The 14,033-nt window shown below is 34.3% G+C and overlaps 1 protein-coding gene across 1 annotated transcript in view; it reads right to left on the reverse strand.

Moving 5' to 3' along the window:
* The window catches only part of LOC134251903 (uncharacterized), a 280,050-nt gene that overhangs the window by 50,696 nt on the left and 215,321 nt on the right, over positions 1-14,033 (reverse strand). The window lies entirely within an intron of this gene.

The raw sequence follows: 14,033 nt of genomic DNA on the forward strand, positions 1-14,033 counted from the left end.
TCAACAAACCGGAGTTGCATACCTTTCTCCCTTATTATGTATAGAGGGGTATTTTTTGTACGGAACGGTTATCTGGAGTTTTAACTCATTTTTTCGCATTGTATATTTGAAAAGGAAGTGTAATAAATATAAATTGTAAAAAAAAAAATTTTTACAAGGTAGGGGTCATATATAGGGGGGGGGGGGGGGGGGGGTCCTGTCCATTGTAGCAAAAGGTCATCTCCTAGGTTGCGATTATATCCCTAGATCTAAATATTTAACCCCCCAAAACCTCCTTTTTGATTTTACCAATGAGTTTTAAGTAAAGCCCTAGATCAAAAGATATTCTCTTTCTATATGCAGAGATGGTATTCTTTATTTTATCATGGGCTTTATTTGCAGCAATTTTCTGTTAAATAGGTACATACACTCTCGTTTTATAACGCTTTTCTTCACATTCGAGGTTTTCTTATTCGCATTGGCAGTGAAAGATTGGGCAGCCCAAAAAAAGTGTTTTAGGTAACAGTATGAGAAATGCATTTAACTAATTGCAAACTGTAATAGTAAACAAGAGTACAGTTCAAAATCTCGATCTGGAATATATATAATGAAAGAAAAAGTGAGCAAGCTCACCAAGCTCCCCAAAAAGTCGAAGTGCTGAAATACCAGGAAAAAATAAAGGAATCGAAATTTCCTGGTAATATACACATCTATACAATGTGTCCTAGATATCTGCAAAGTTTGACGAAATTGTGTGCAGCGGTTTATGAGGAGTTGCGCTGACAAACTATTCATCTCTTTATTCAAGATATAGCCAAAAATCTAAGTTGAAAAGTGCCGAAATTCCCAGAAATATGAATGAATCGGAATTTCTTGAATATATACTCGCCTACACAATGTGTCCTAAATATCTGCAAAGTTTGACGAAATTGTGTGCAGCGGTTTATGAGGAGTTGTGCTGACAAACAATTCATCTCTATATTCAAGATATGGCCAAAAGTCTAAAGTGCGGAAATTCCCGGAAAAAATAAAGGAATCGGAATTTCCTGAAAATATGCACATCTACACATCGTGTCCTAAATACCTGCAAAGTTTGACGAAATTGTGTGGTTTATCAGGAGTTATGCTGACAAAAAAAGGACTGACGGATGGGTCAAAATCATTATACCTCACGCAACTCGTTGCGTGGGGTATAATAACCTAAGGGTTGGTGAATGAAATAATGGATGGTCACATTACCAGAAACATACTTTATTAAGTTTCACTTGAAGTGAAAATGGCACAATCACTTTGTCCGCATTACAGGTTAAGTTTTCAGATTCTCCAGCCATGCCATTGGAAGGGCACTAAATACAATCTTAAAAGGAACACTTACAAAGACAATTTGATGTAAACAGAGTAAGGTTTCTTTGACAAAATTATATTATAGATTGCAATGGAAAGTACTTGAGAATACAAATAACATCAGTTTAAAGGATATAAAATCACTAATAGGCGATGATTCTTTGTAATGTCAGAAGGCGAAAAGACTACAACTTTGGGTATTTTAATGGATTTTTGATAAATGGACACAAAATGTTAACTTAAGTCACTTCTGCTGCTAAAGGCCATGTTGATGTAATGGTTTGCAATAAACCTAATAATAGAGATTGTTCTATCTGACGTATCCGTATCCGTATACGTATCCGTATCCGTATCGAGGTATGAGAGGCATCTCGATCCCGATGTCTAAACCATCTGGTTACATTTCCATCGTTTCAAGTTTGGTTTTTAACCTTATTCACTAAGAAATTATATGTAGTGTGATTTTTTTTTAATAAAAACATATAAGTTGCTGTTCACGTCTTATGCATCATGTCTCTTTGGGTGGAGGTTTGAATAAAAGTTTAGAAATAAAATTAGAAAAACAGGTATGATTTTTTTTTAATTTAAATATGTAGAAAATATTTCTAGATCGACCCCCCTCTCTCTCTCTCTCTCTCTCTCTCTCTCTCTCTCTCTCTCTCTCTCTCTCTCTCTCTCTCTCTCTCTCTCTCAATTTTAGGGCATTCATTCTTCATTCTTGAAATAACATTTATAAGAACACGACATATTCCCAAGAATATAGAATTATATATACAGTTAAACCTCTTTATCTCAAACTTGTAAATTGTAAGTACATGTAGTTGTACATTAACTGGGAAAGATTTAATCAAAGTGCAAAAAAAATGTGTATGGGGGATTCACTGAAAATGTCCATCCTCACTTCCTTTTTTATCATGTACTATGCCATTCATTATCACGTATTTGATAGTCATAGTTCTCCAGAAAAACTTTGGATATCTGGAAATTCTGGGGCAGTTTGAATACACTCACTTAATTCTAGGTCGATAACCGTATCATGGGCGTCGGAAAGAAATAGAACGGGGAGCTGGTTGAAAGGGGTGCTAAACCAACAAAAAAGGGTAAGAAGAAAATAAATGTTAAGCTATGATGTATCTTCCTCTCTTAAACTATTCTTTTTGCATATTAACTTCTTTTCATGAAAGTTACATGATGGAGTTTTTAGTAAACAAAGCAAGCTCTGAAAAACTCACCCTTAAATACTATTGTGTGTGTGTGGGAGGGGGGAGGGGGGGCAGATGGCTTATCGCCCCCCCCCCCCCACTTTATTTGCAAAGATGGACATAATATATATTAAGCGTAGGATAAGCCCCTTCCCCACTCTCAACAGGCATGTTGTATTGCAGTTAACATAGGCGTCGGAACCGGGGGGGGGGGGCTAGGGGGGCGTAGCCCCCCCCCCACTTTTTTAATCAAAAGATAGACTTAATATAGACATTGAACATCGCTGCATAGGTTAAGCCCCCTCCCCACTTTCCACAAACACGTTTTAGTTTAGGTTAAATTATTGTGGAAAGTGGTGTTGTTTGGAAAAAATTTGCTAGTGAAACGAACCCCCCCCCCTCGAAATAGGATTTTCGTGTTTAGATGGACATTTTTTTTTTTTTTTGAAGGAATAACAAAAATATTTCTAATATACCCCCCCCCCCCATTTACAAATTACAATTTGCTGCCGATGCCAATGGTTAAAGTAGGGTAAGTGGGAGTGTTTGAAAAAAAAATGGTAATGAAAAAAGTTCCCCCCCCCCCCCCCACACACACACACTCACACACACAAAAATATTTAAGGATTTTGGACAATGAACAAAAAAATCCTTTTTTATGCTTTTTCAGGGCTGAATTTTCTCTCATTCAATTAGCCCCACTTCCTACTTTCAATTTCCTTCCGACGCCAATGTGAGGGGAGGTGAAAAAGAGGGAGTTGAACTGGCTATTCAAAGCATATACTCAGAACTTGTAACGGTCCTGACGCGAATTATGAAATCAATTCGGAAACTCTCTCTAAAAACGGCTACATAGTTTTAATGATCGAATGATGATAAGGTATTTTGTATTTCAGTGTGTGTGTGTGGGGGGGGGGATATCTGTTATGTTATCAGTTACGTGTAATGGTATAGTGTAAAATACAGAATGAATCAATAAAATATCCTGATATTATGAGAGAGGAAAAGGAGAAAGGGGATTTTTCAACAAATATTTGGAAACAAAATGAAATTAATTTTAAACTTGGTTTCATTTTCTTTTTTTTTTTAATCAATATTTTTCTTCGAAATGATAGAGGTTTACAGCAGTTTAGTATTTCTATAGAAAAAATTGCCATTTGTTATTTTTCAATGCAAGACTGTGGCTTATTTAAGTAACCACAAACAGAGGTGGAATTGTATTAAATGGTTTAGACATCGGGATCGACATGCCTTTCATATCTCGATACGGATACGGATACGTATACTTATACGGATACGTCAGATAGAACAATCTCTAATATGAAGGACATACGAGTAATGTTGATTACGTTCGTGCACCGATCTACATATACACTGTATGACATGACATGGACCGGTGTGACCGGTCGGCAGGGGATGCTCACTCTTCCATGGCACCTGATCCCACCTCCGATATTTTGGAGGTCCATGTTGAATCTGCTCCTATTTTGTATTGTTTTATTTTATGGACTTTTGATCTTAAGTTCTGTTCGTTATCTGCCTTATGTTTCATCCTTTTAATGCATCATTTATATATACAATACATCTACTTCTCATAAACAACATATCAATAATGAAATATTATAAACAAGATGTTTAGTATGTACATTTACTCTCAATTAAGGGGGATAACTCTGAAAATTAATATATAGATATGTTACGAACGCAGCTTCTTTCTCTTTTGTTATATGATTTGATAAATAAATTAATGTAACAACAAATTCATAAAATAATGATAAGAAACATGCAAATATAGGATTTGTATTTAATTTTATTATTTATGATTACTGAATTGTGTTTTGAGATAGAACTATCTATCGAAATCTTTATAACCCGAAATTCCTCGAACAGGATTCACTTGCAACTAATGTATACTTTATAAACCAAACAGATAATTCATTTAAACTCATTCTTGGGCATATAAATCCTATCTGAAGTCTTGTATAGCTCTTGTGTAATACCTACAATCATCCTTTAACACGTTTCTATCCAAAACTACATCCTCAATCGTGCATGCGATCCATAAGCAACATGGCTTCCTTACCCGATCGAATATAATACGCGGTAATGATGCGTGTGTAAAACGTCATATCCGTAGTAACGTAATACAAAAGAACGTCATATATAAGCAGCGAACAGCTGATTCGACAGTCAGATTGCTCCCCCTCATCTGAGGATATGTCTGACACCATGGCTGAGGAGTCTCGTTGGGTAATTGTCAATTCTAAACTTTAATTAATGGGAGCTGATGCCTGACCCAAACTTTGGGATAATTTATTTATAGGATCTTTTATATAAATTATTTTATATTCATTGTAATAAGTGTACATTCTTGAGCGGGAGAAAGTTATGGGAGAGAATTACTCCTACAAGTGATTTGATGCCCCAGCTACAGCCTGAATATTAAGTCATTATTTGTCATTGTTGCTAATTATAGAAAGTTATCTATAATTACTGAATTTATATTATTGGGAAGAGCCGGTGTAACGACGAAAAGTGACCCCCGTAGAAAATTGACCAGGGGGACATTTTTCTACGTAGAAAAATGACCCTGGGTCAATATTCTACGACAAGTAGGGTCATTTTTCGACTGTAGAAAAACGTTCCAGACCAGTAATTCTACGACTCCACACACGTTGAAAAATGACCCCCATAGAATTTTGACCCCCTACTTTTTTTATACAATAAAACCATATACGTGTCTCCTGATATTTTTTCTAACTTTCAAATGCAAGAAGGGGGAACTTTTTATGTACTTTTATCCTTTCTAACATAGATTAGATTGCATTTCTTAATAGCAGCATCACTATCAATGTATTTGGTATGGATTTATTTTTGGCTTGCAGAATCCCAATGAATATTTATTCATTGATGAGCATAAATTTAATATTATATTTTTGGTGTTTTTTAATCATTCAAAGGTTTTGTTCCGAAAACGACAAGATATGTTTCTGATAACTATAAACTTTGGATATTTTACAAATCTAAAAACATAGCATAGAAGCAAAAAAGGAACGTTATTTAACTATATAAATTCAAGTCCCTTAGCTCTTACATTTAAACTTACATATGCATCTGTATGGAAGCGGGATATGAAGATAACGAACAGTATTCAATATCAAAGTCCATAAAACAATACAAAATAGGAGCAGAGCAAATATGGACCTCCAAAACATCAGAGGTGGGATCAGGTGCCATGGAGGAGTGAGCATCCCCTGCCGACCAGTTACACCCGCCGTGTGATCCTTGTTATGATCGGAAAATAACGGAAAACCCGTCGTCAATTCAATGAAAAAATAATGGAGTAACAATCATCACCAAAAACGTCAGTTAGCATTTGACTTAATGATAAATTGTATTTGCTGACAAGGTCATTGTATCGACCATAGAACTTACGGAATAATGACTTTTAACAAATCTTCTTTGTTTCACCAACTTGCTTGTCAATGATTTACCTCGTTTAAGAAATGTTCATACGTAGATCATGCTCTTGCGTATCGAATCAACTGAGATGTATACACTTTGTATGCAGGTGATGAAGGTTTATTGCTGCGTGAGTAAGGGAAGTTGACGAAAGAAAATTAAAGTCATCAAGTTTATCATATAGCTTAATTGTTAGATAAATATTAACGTCTTTTTCAAGTAAAATATCAAAGTATGAAACAGATGTGTCAGACTCTGTGGTAGCTTTAATCTCAAGCTCTTCAGGATATATCGTATCGACCTAGGAATGGAAACTACCTTTGTTGATTGACAATACAGTACGTCGTTGATATACGTTATCTAAATGTCGAGTTGAAGGCCACAGCAAGTGTTTTCTTCTTTTCACACATAAGATCTTGCACAAATTCTGCTTCATGTGAATACAAAAATAGGTCTGCTTATAATGGAGCGCAATTGGTACCCATGGGAATTCCAATAGATTGTTTGAAGACTTGGTCTCAAAAAACACACATAATTTTTTTTTCAATTAGAAACTCAAACATTTTTTTTATTTTAACCTCAGAGAAATCAGAGAGTGTTTTAACAAAATAATTTTGCAAAGTAATTACCAGAGAATTACCAGAGAATTTACGATTTTTTTTTTTTTTTTTTTTTTTTTTTTTTTGCTGAAAAAGCAACTGTCAATAATATCAAAAAGCCTGGACTTTAATTTATCTTGGGGAATGATTGTGTATAAAGTTGAAAAGTCGTAAGTTTTTAAGCTGTTGATTTTGGTTAAATTTTGTGATTTTAAATTGTCAAAAAGTTCTTTGAAATTTTTGAGTATCCACATCTGATTCACACCACTTCTTGAATATATTGTTATACAGTACTCTTGAAGTTTTTCCTTCATTTTTGTCAATATCTTAAATGAAATGTAACGAAAGAGGCTTGGTTAAACATTTACTGGAACCCGCATTGTATCTTTGTATGGATTCTTCTGAAGTTTCGGTATCCAATAAATAATATTAAATAGGGTAGTTCAAATTCATTCTGACTCTGACTCTGTGGAATTTTAAAAATATTCAAAACTGACATGATTTTGAAGAATTTCTTCCTCAGTAAGGGAAGTATGAGTATAAGTAGGATTACCACTTGTAGAATTAAATCCACGTTCTTCTAAAATACAATTTGTATAATGAGTCTTACAAACGAAGACAATACCATTACCTGCTTTGTCGGTATGGACCAGTATGTACTGATCATGTAATCAATCTAATTCTTTTCTCACATCTGGATTATTGAACACAGAAGGATAGCTGGTTTACATATTGCCCCTCAATATTTTAATGCACGACTTAAACATGGACCTGATACATTTAATCCAAGCAGCAGGGTTATGCATTCTGCTTTAAAATACACACTTTTTAACTGCCTTTTATCAAGTACTATTTTTTCATGTATATACAGGAAATACCATACACATCGAGAACGTTCTTATTATGATATTAAAAATTTCTCCAAAACTGGCAAAAATTTACATCTGAGTGACTGAAAGTTCAACCTTCAGAGATTTAAAAAATACTCTCCTTTTGAACACTTTTTAGCACACAGACACCTGACCAATGGTTTCTGTTACATCCCCTTCTTCTAAGATTTTATAGATATTACCTTTGCAAACTAATGGACTCTAATTGTCTATCATGCCATTACTTCGATAAAAAGTCCTAGCACATACTATCCAAAAATTAGTGCTAAAGTAAAAGTGTGGAATTTGGGGGTAAAATTGTCTCAAACTCCAATTTCAATGTTATAAGGTCAAAGTTGGTTGTGCACAAAAAAAGGTTTTGTCATAAAAATACATCTTTGAAATATGAAAGCCATAGTCCCACCCAGTCTTAAGATATGGACATGATTTATGCGGACGATTAATCGGGCAGACAGACGGATAGGTAAAAAAAACTATATACCCCAAAAACTTTGTTTACGGGGGCATAATTATAACATTTAGGTAACAACTTTTTCATCATCCACATTTTTTTTTTTTCCTTTTGGTAAAAAAACTTCTAAACCCATTATATTTAAGTACATGTACATGTAGAAGAGGGAAAACGATACTACATGTACCAACTTTTGGAAAGACGCGTACTCCTTTTTTGTAGTTAATCGTGTTTTATGGTACCACCCCCATTTTGTTAAGGTTTTGTTGACACTTAGCAAACGACAAAATACATTTTACAGGTTTTGAGCTAACCACATTTTTTCCCTTGTATCATAGATCAGAGGCAATTTAATTTCGTACTTATCTTTACAAATTAAATCATCCCTATTTTTTAGTGAAAAGTTTGAAACTTCATTCATAGATTTTTTATAAGATATAATTTTCTAAGCTAGCGCCCCTTTTCGCGCCAGTTTTAAAAGTAGGAATCAAAAACATTAACTTTTGAAAAATAAAACGTTATTTTGATTATCCAGGGTAAAATCCAATAGATTTATAATTACGCTGTAATTTATTCTGGAAACTTTTTTGACACCAGATAGAAAATAACATTTTTCAAGATTAAAATGACAACTGACGTTGCGCACCGTGTTGGTACTTTAATATCTAACTCTTTATGTCGCAAAGAAATTGGCGGTTTCGCGATGTCATATTTACTTTAAATTAAAAATAAATTCATTTATGTTATCTAAAGTAATGAATAATTCTTCAAATTTTCTTTTAAATGATTTAAAATTATTTTAACTATGAGGAGGCGTTACTCAGTACTGGTCAATTACGGCGAAATTCCCGTGTCCGACGTTACATCAATTATTGTTCGCGCAACTAAAAGGTATGAAAAAATGCACTAACAATTTTCTGAATTAAATGAAATTTAGAGGGTACAATAAGATATATGCATTCTTTAAGATATTGTTGAGTTTTTAACATCATTTTATCAATTTCATGAATTTAGACTGGATCTACAGTGCGTAAGTAAAATGTCTAACAGTAAGAGATCGTTTCCTTACACTGACATTAGCCGAAATAGAGATGTGTACCAGACATAAATCCCAGACAAATATTAATTTTGGTGAATAATATTTTAGTACATACATTTCTTAGATTAATTGAATTGATACATATTATATTACTTTTCCAACGTAAAAATTAGGAAGGCTTTCTAAAGTGTAGCCATTTTGTTATGCACGCACGAGTCACTGTATTGTTACTAAATATGTCTCAGTAACATATAAAAAATATATGAATTAATGTAAGATAAAAAGCAATCATGTATATAGCTTGAAAAACATTTAATGCTGCATTTACTAATTACACAATCTTTACAGTAATAGTCTACATGAAAGAAATGCAAGCATCAATAAAAGTGTAGCCATTTTGTCACAGGTACGAAAAACGTCATTTTACGCAATGCGTACATATGACGTCGGGAGAGTCAAATTATTATTGCCGTGGCTTTTTTTTTCATGCAAGTCCGTAGTACCAGCTCACAGGTACTTGTGGACATGCAGGAACCACTTCCATCCCCCCACAATATTTAACCCCGGAGCTTGTTGGAGATTTTTTCACAAATTATATTTATTAAACTTAATCATCATGTTTACATATACCAAAGGAAAAAAACGTGAAAACCCCAAATATCGTTCCACAAAAAATACCCTACTAAACGAAGTATGCATTATAAGAGATCCCCCCTTCTTTCATCAAAAATAGTAAAAAGATTTTAGAATTTTCGTGATAAATCAGATTTTCAATAATGGTGAAACGTCTCCACCCCCCCCTTTTTTTCATCCCCTCAATATACTAAATTGATACTTATTTTTTAATTCAAAATGACACAAGTTCCATTGAAATGTAGGAATTATAAAAATTTTAACTCTCATTTTTTCTCTATACACCCAAAGCGCATGTGGACACTATATAGAAATAAAAGACTTGTAATGACCTAACTGAAAAAAAAAATTGAAGGAGGTTGAAAGGGAAAACTGCTAATATTTTCTCCTTATAAGACAGACAAGTGAGAAAAATAGAAAGAGGAATATTCACTGAGTGCCTTTGGCATTTCAGTAATTAAAAAATCTATTATTATATAGGATTTATTAGTAAACATCTAAAATAAAATATTTCAAAAAAGAAGGTTCAAACATTGAACATTATGTGCCCTTTTATTTTATTTTATTTTTTTTTTTTATACTTTTGACAAATAAAATTCATTTAAAGATCTAAAATACATGTAGGCATGTATAAGGTGCAAAACGTTATAACAACGTTATTACTTTATATATACATTTGTGGTATCTCTCCATTATATAAACATTACAGAGAGAAAATATCTTCAATTCTGTATGAAGTTTGTCAGAGGTCAGAGGTCAATACGTGACCTAATCACACGGCGCAGTAATATCTACCGATACATAAATTATAAAATGACCAGCTCTACTTGCTTTTCATGTACAAAAATGAATAAAAGAAGCAAGTATAATGATAATTATTTTATTTTAAATGTAAACAAGTATTTCATACAGTTTTGGGGCTATCGATTCAACCCGTGTACATAGAGAAAACTAGGAGCCTAGCGTTTGTTTACATTTTTCTTCACTTTTGTCAGCTGCACAGTCTCTAACGTTCATCCTTATTTTTTGGAAAGACCTTTGGTTAAATTTTCATGATAAACTTTTATTTTATCTTTAGATTTTACTCACGATAAATGTGCAAATCTGTTGGAAAATATCTTTGCAATCATGCCATGAACAGCTGCCAAACACCTCGGCGTTTTCGTAGTTCAATGTAAAGCTGTCGCCATTGGCTCCGTGTTTATCAGTGTTTTACTATAAGTATGCCTTTAGATACTGAAACCGTGGAATGTTTTTGATCAAACTGCAAATTAACTGGCTCGGACAAGTGTCTCAATCCATCGGATCCATCCATCCCTTTCCAGCGACCGAAATTCCTCCAACCTCTTATCATCAAACTTCGGACGTGTTTCTTGTGTCTTTTCAGGATCGATTATCATTTTTCACGAACAAAATATTCCAAGACAACATTCTGTTCACTATTACTGATCACAAGTAGTCTTTCACAAAATATTCCCTTCGAAATAGATTCCTTAGCCTAATGAATTCGAAGCGTAACCGCCATGCAAGCCGATTTACACCTTGCGTCATTTTTCAAAATCTACGACGGACGGTTAGTGCAATAATTCAAATTTGAAAGTATTCAATCGTCTGTCTCAAATGTATATATAAGTAATAAATAACAAGTTTATAAACTTCAATGGGAATTGAAGTGGTGTACGTGATCAAATCTTCTGAGAAGGCCTTCGGCCTTCACAGGATTAGATCACGTGACCGACCCACTTCAATTCCCATTGAAGTTTATAAACTTGTTATTTATTTCTTAATTAACGTTATTTTGACGTAACGTCAATGTGTACCAACACCTTGCGCAACGTCAACTGTGAAAACTTACTGCATAAAATGTAATGAACGTTTCAATGAATGCGCGTATCGTTGCTTTAATAAATAGCCTTTAGTTAGAACATTTTCATATTGTTTTCCCATAATGGGGATAAAACAGATTGTATTATTAATGTAAGGTATTGTATAGCTTTGATTTCGTTACTGTAGATTGGCAAATAATCACGATGGTTTTAATTTCGCTATGTTCGCGTTTTATCATTTTCCCGCGAAATTTAACCCATCGTAAAAATTATTATTAGTTTTAAAAACGTTGAAATGCTTATGTGAAATTCGGAATTAATTTCTTGCAGCGTGAAATTAAAACCATCGCAATCGGTATTTTTTGAAATATCGTGAAATTTTAACACCGTGGAATAAAAACGACTTACAGTATCTAAGCTTAAAAGCTTTCAGAAATAACACTTCAAAGCATAATATGCATAATGCAGCTTGATATTACCCGTATACATTCGCCTAACAAGAATATTCCTACCAAAACGAATGTTTTTGCATCAAAAAATGACAAGGGGTCATTATTCTACGGGGTCATTTTTCTACAATGCACACGAAGAAAAACGACCCCATGGCCATAATTTCTACAGAAAAGTGGGTCATTTTTCTACGTAGAATATTGACCCGGGGGTCAGATTTCTACGTTGAAAAATGACCCCCGGTCAATATTCTACGGGGGTCACTTTTCGTCGTTACACCGGATAAGAGTTTATATATTAATAAAATTATTTGTACTTTTATTAAATTCTTCATTCTTTGTTCAACAAACATAATTGGGAGACCCACACGTTACTTTCACATACAGGTGAAACATCAAGCGGTGAAACGTAACATTGGTGTCAGAAGTGGGATACAAATATTCCCAATCTTCTGGTTGAACGGAAGACAAAACAATAATAAAGAAATATACTAGCAATGTATAAATCTATTTAATTATCATCATCATCAATCAATCATCATCAATTAAAATGTCCCAAAACAGTAAGTTAGATGATTCAGGGGAGGTAATCTTTAATCTCAGGTCTTGTATTGGGAAGGATTTTTCCCTTGATGAAGATATGGGTCCCCAGGTGTCCTCTCCCAAACAGGCATCAGCCTCCCAACATTCTGAAAATATTAATGAACTTATATTGAATGCAATGAAAAACATGAGTAAAGAATTTCAATGCATGAAACATGATATGAGAGAAAAGATTGACGAAATGAGACAACAGTCTCTTAGATTACAAACAGAAATTGACATTTTGAAAAATAAGGGTAACCCTCCTGGTACCCTTCTTTGTCCAATACAGTCACATGGTATGGGAGCGGGAGAAAACATAAACAGTCCCACGAAATGACTGACTGTTTAAGAAGTTTAAATGTAAATGAAAATGGGTTTACAAGACCTATCCCAAAGCCAACCGTTGGAATAAAACCCCAAACTTTTTTTGACGAGGGAGATGATTTTGATGAATACCTCACACAATTCAAAATACTTGCCCAAGTACATAATTGGGATTAAAGAACCAAGTCCTTTTATTTAGCCAGAAGTTTAACTGGGGGAGCAAGGGCCATTCTGACAGAATTAAATGAAACCCAACAACAAGATTTTGGTTCACTTGTAAAAGTTTTAAGCATGAGCTATGGCTCAATAGAAAGAGCCGAAATGTATCGTGCAAGGTTAAAAGGTCAAGATGGGGAGAGAAGGAGTCACTCCCCGAGTTAGCCTAGTCGATAAAGAAGCTTACTAGACGGGCGTACCCAACAGCTGACCCTGCTGTTATAAATACACTGACATTAGACTATTTCATAGATGCCTTAACTGACCCTGATATGAGGCTGCGCTTACGGGAAGCAAGGCCAAAAAACGTCAATGAAGCCGAGATATTAGCTATACGGCTTGAAACATACAAACTTGCAGATGCTCAAAGAGGTCAAACAATTAACAATATCAAGCTAACAAAGATTACGAATATGACGCTTTGACTGCTTTAAAACAAGCTATTAGGGATTATATTCAGCCCCTTACAAAAGAAATTACAGGCCTCGTTAAAAACACTCACGCAAAACATCAACAGAATGGTCGTGGGGAGAGCAATCCATCCCACATGGGATACAGAAACCACTTTAGGCAAAACAGGGGTAACAATAATCACTTTTCTAGACAAAACGACTTCCATCCTCGAAGATCGTCAAACTTTCCAGTGTCGAATCCGGGGATCGGAAGAAGAAAGAGGAGTGGGGTAGACCCCAGAAACAGCCAATAGAAAATAATACTCGGGAACTCCAAGAGTCAGTCAAACTAGAACAGAATATTGAATCTAAAGAAAATAACCTGGGAACAAAATCTCAGCAAAATAAAAATATTTCAAAAGAAATAAAAATAGGAGATATTCGAAAAATGGGCAATGAAGGCATCTGCGTTGTTGGGAAAATTGAAAATCACCCAATATCAATGTTAGTAGATACAGGGGCTAGCGTGACCATATTAAGCTTCAAAGTATTTGAAAATTTTGATTTAAAGAAAGAGCTTAATTTAACACCATCCTTAGTGAAACTAACATCTGCAAATGGGGAGAGTATGCTTGTTAGAGG

The sequence above is a fragment of the Saccostrea cucullata genome, unplaced genomic scaffold (genome assembly GCF_032062105.1).
Source record: "Saccostrea cucullata isolate Sc308-1 unplaced genomic scaffold, CSIRO_AGI_Scuc_v1 ctg599, whole genome shotgun sequence".
In the NCBI taxonomy this organism is placed as follows: domain Eukaryota; kingdom Metazoa; phylum Mollusca; class Bivalvia; order Ostreida; family Ostreidae; genus Saccostrea; species Saccostrea cuccullata.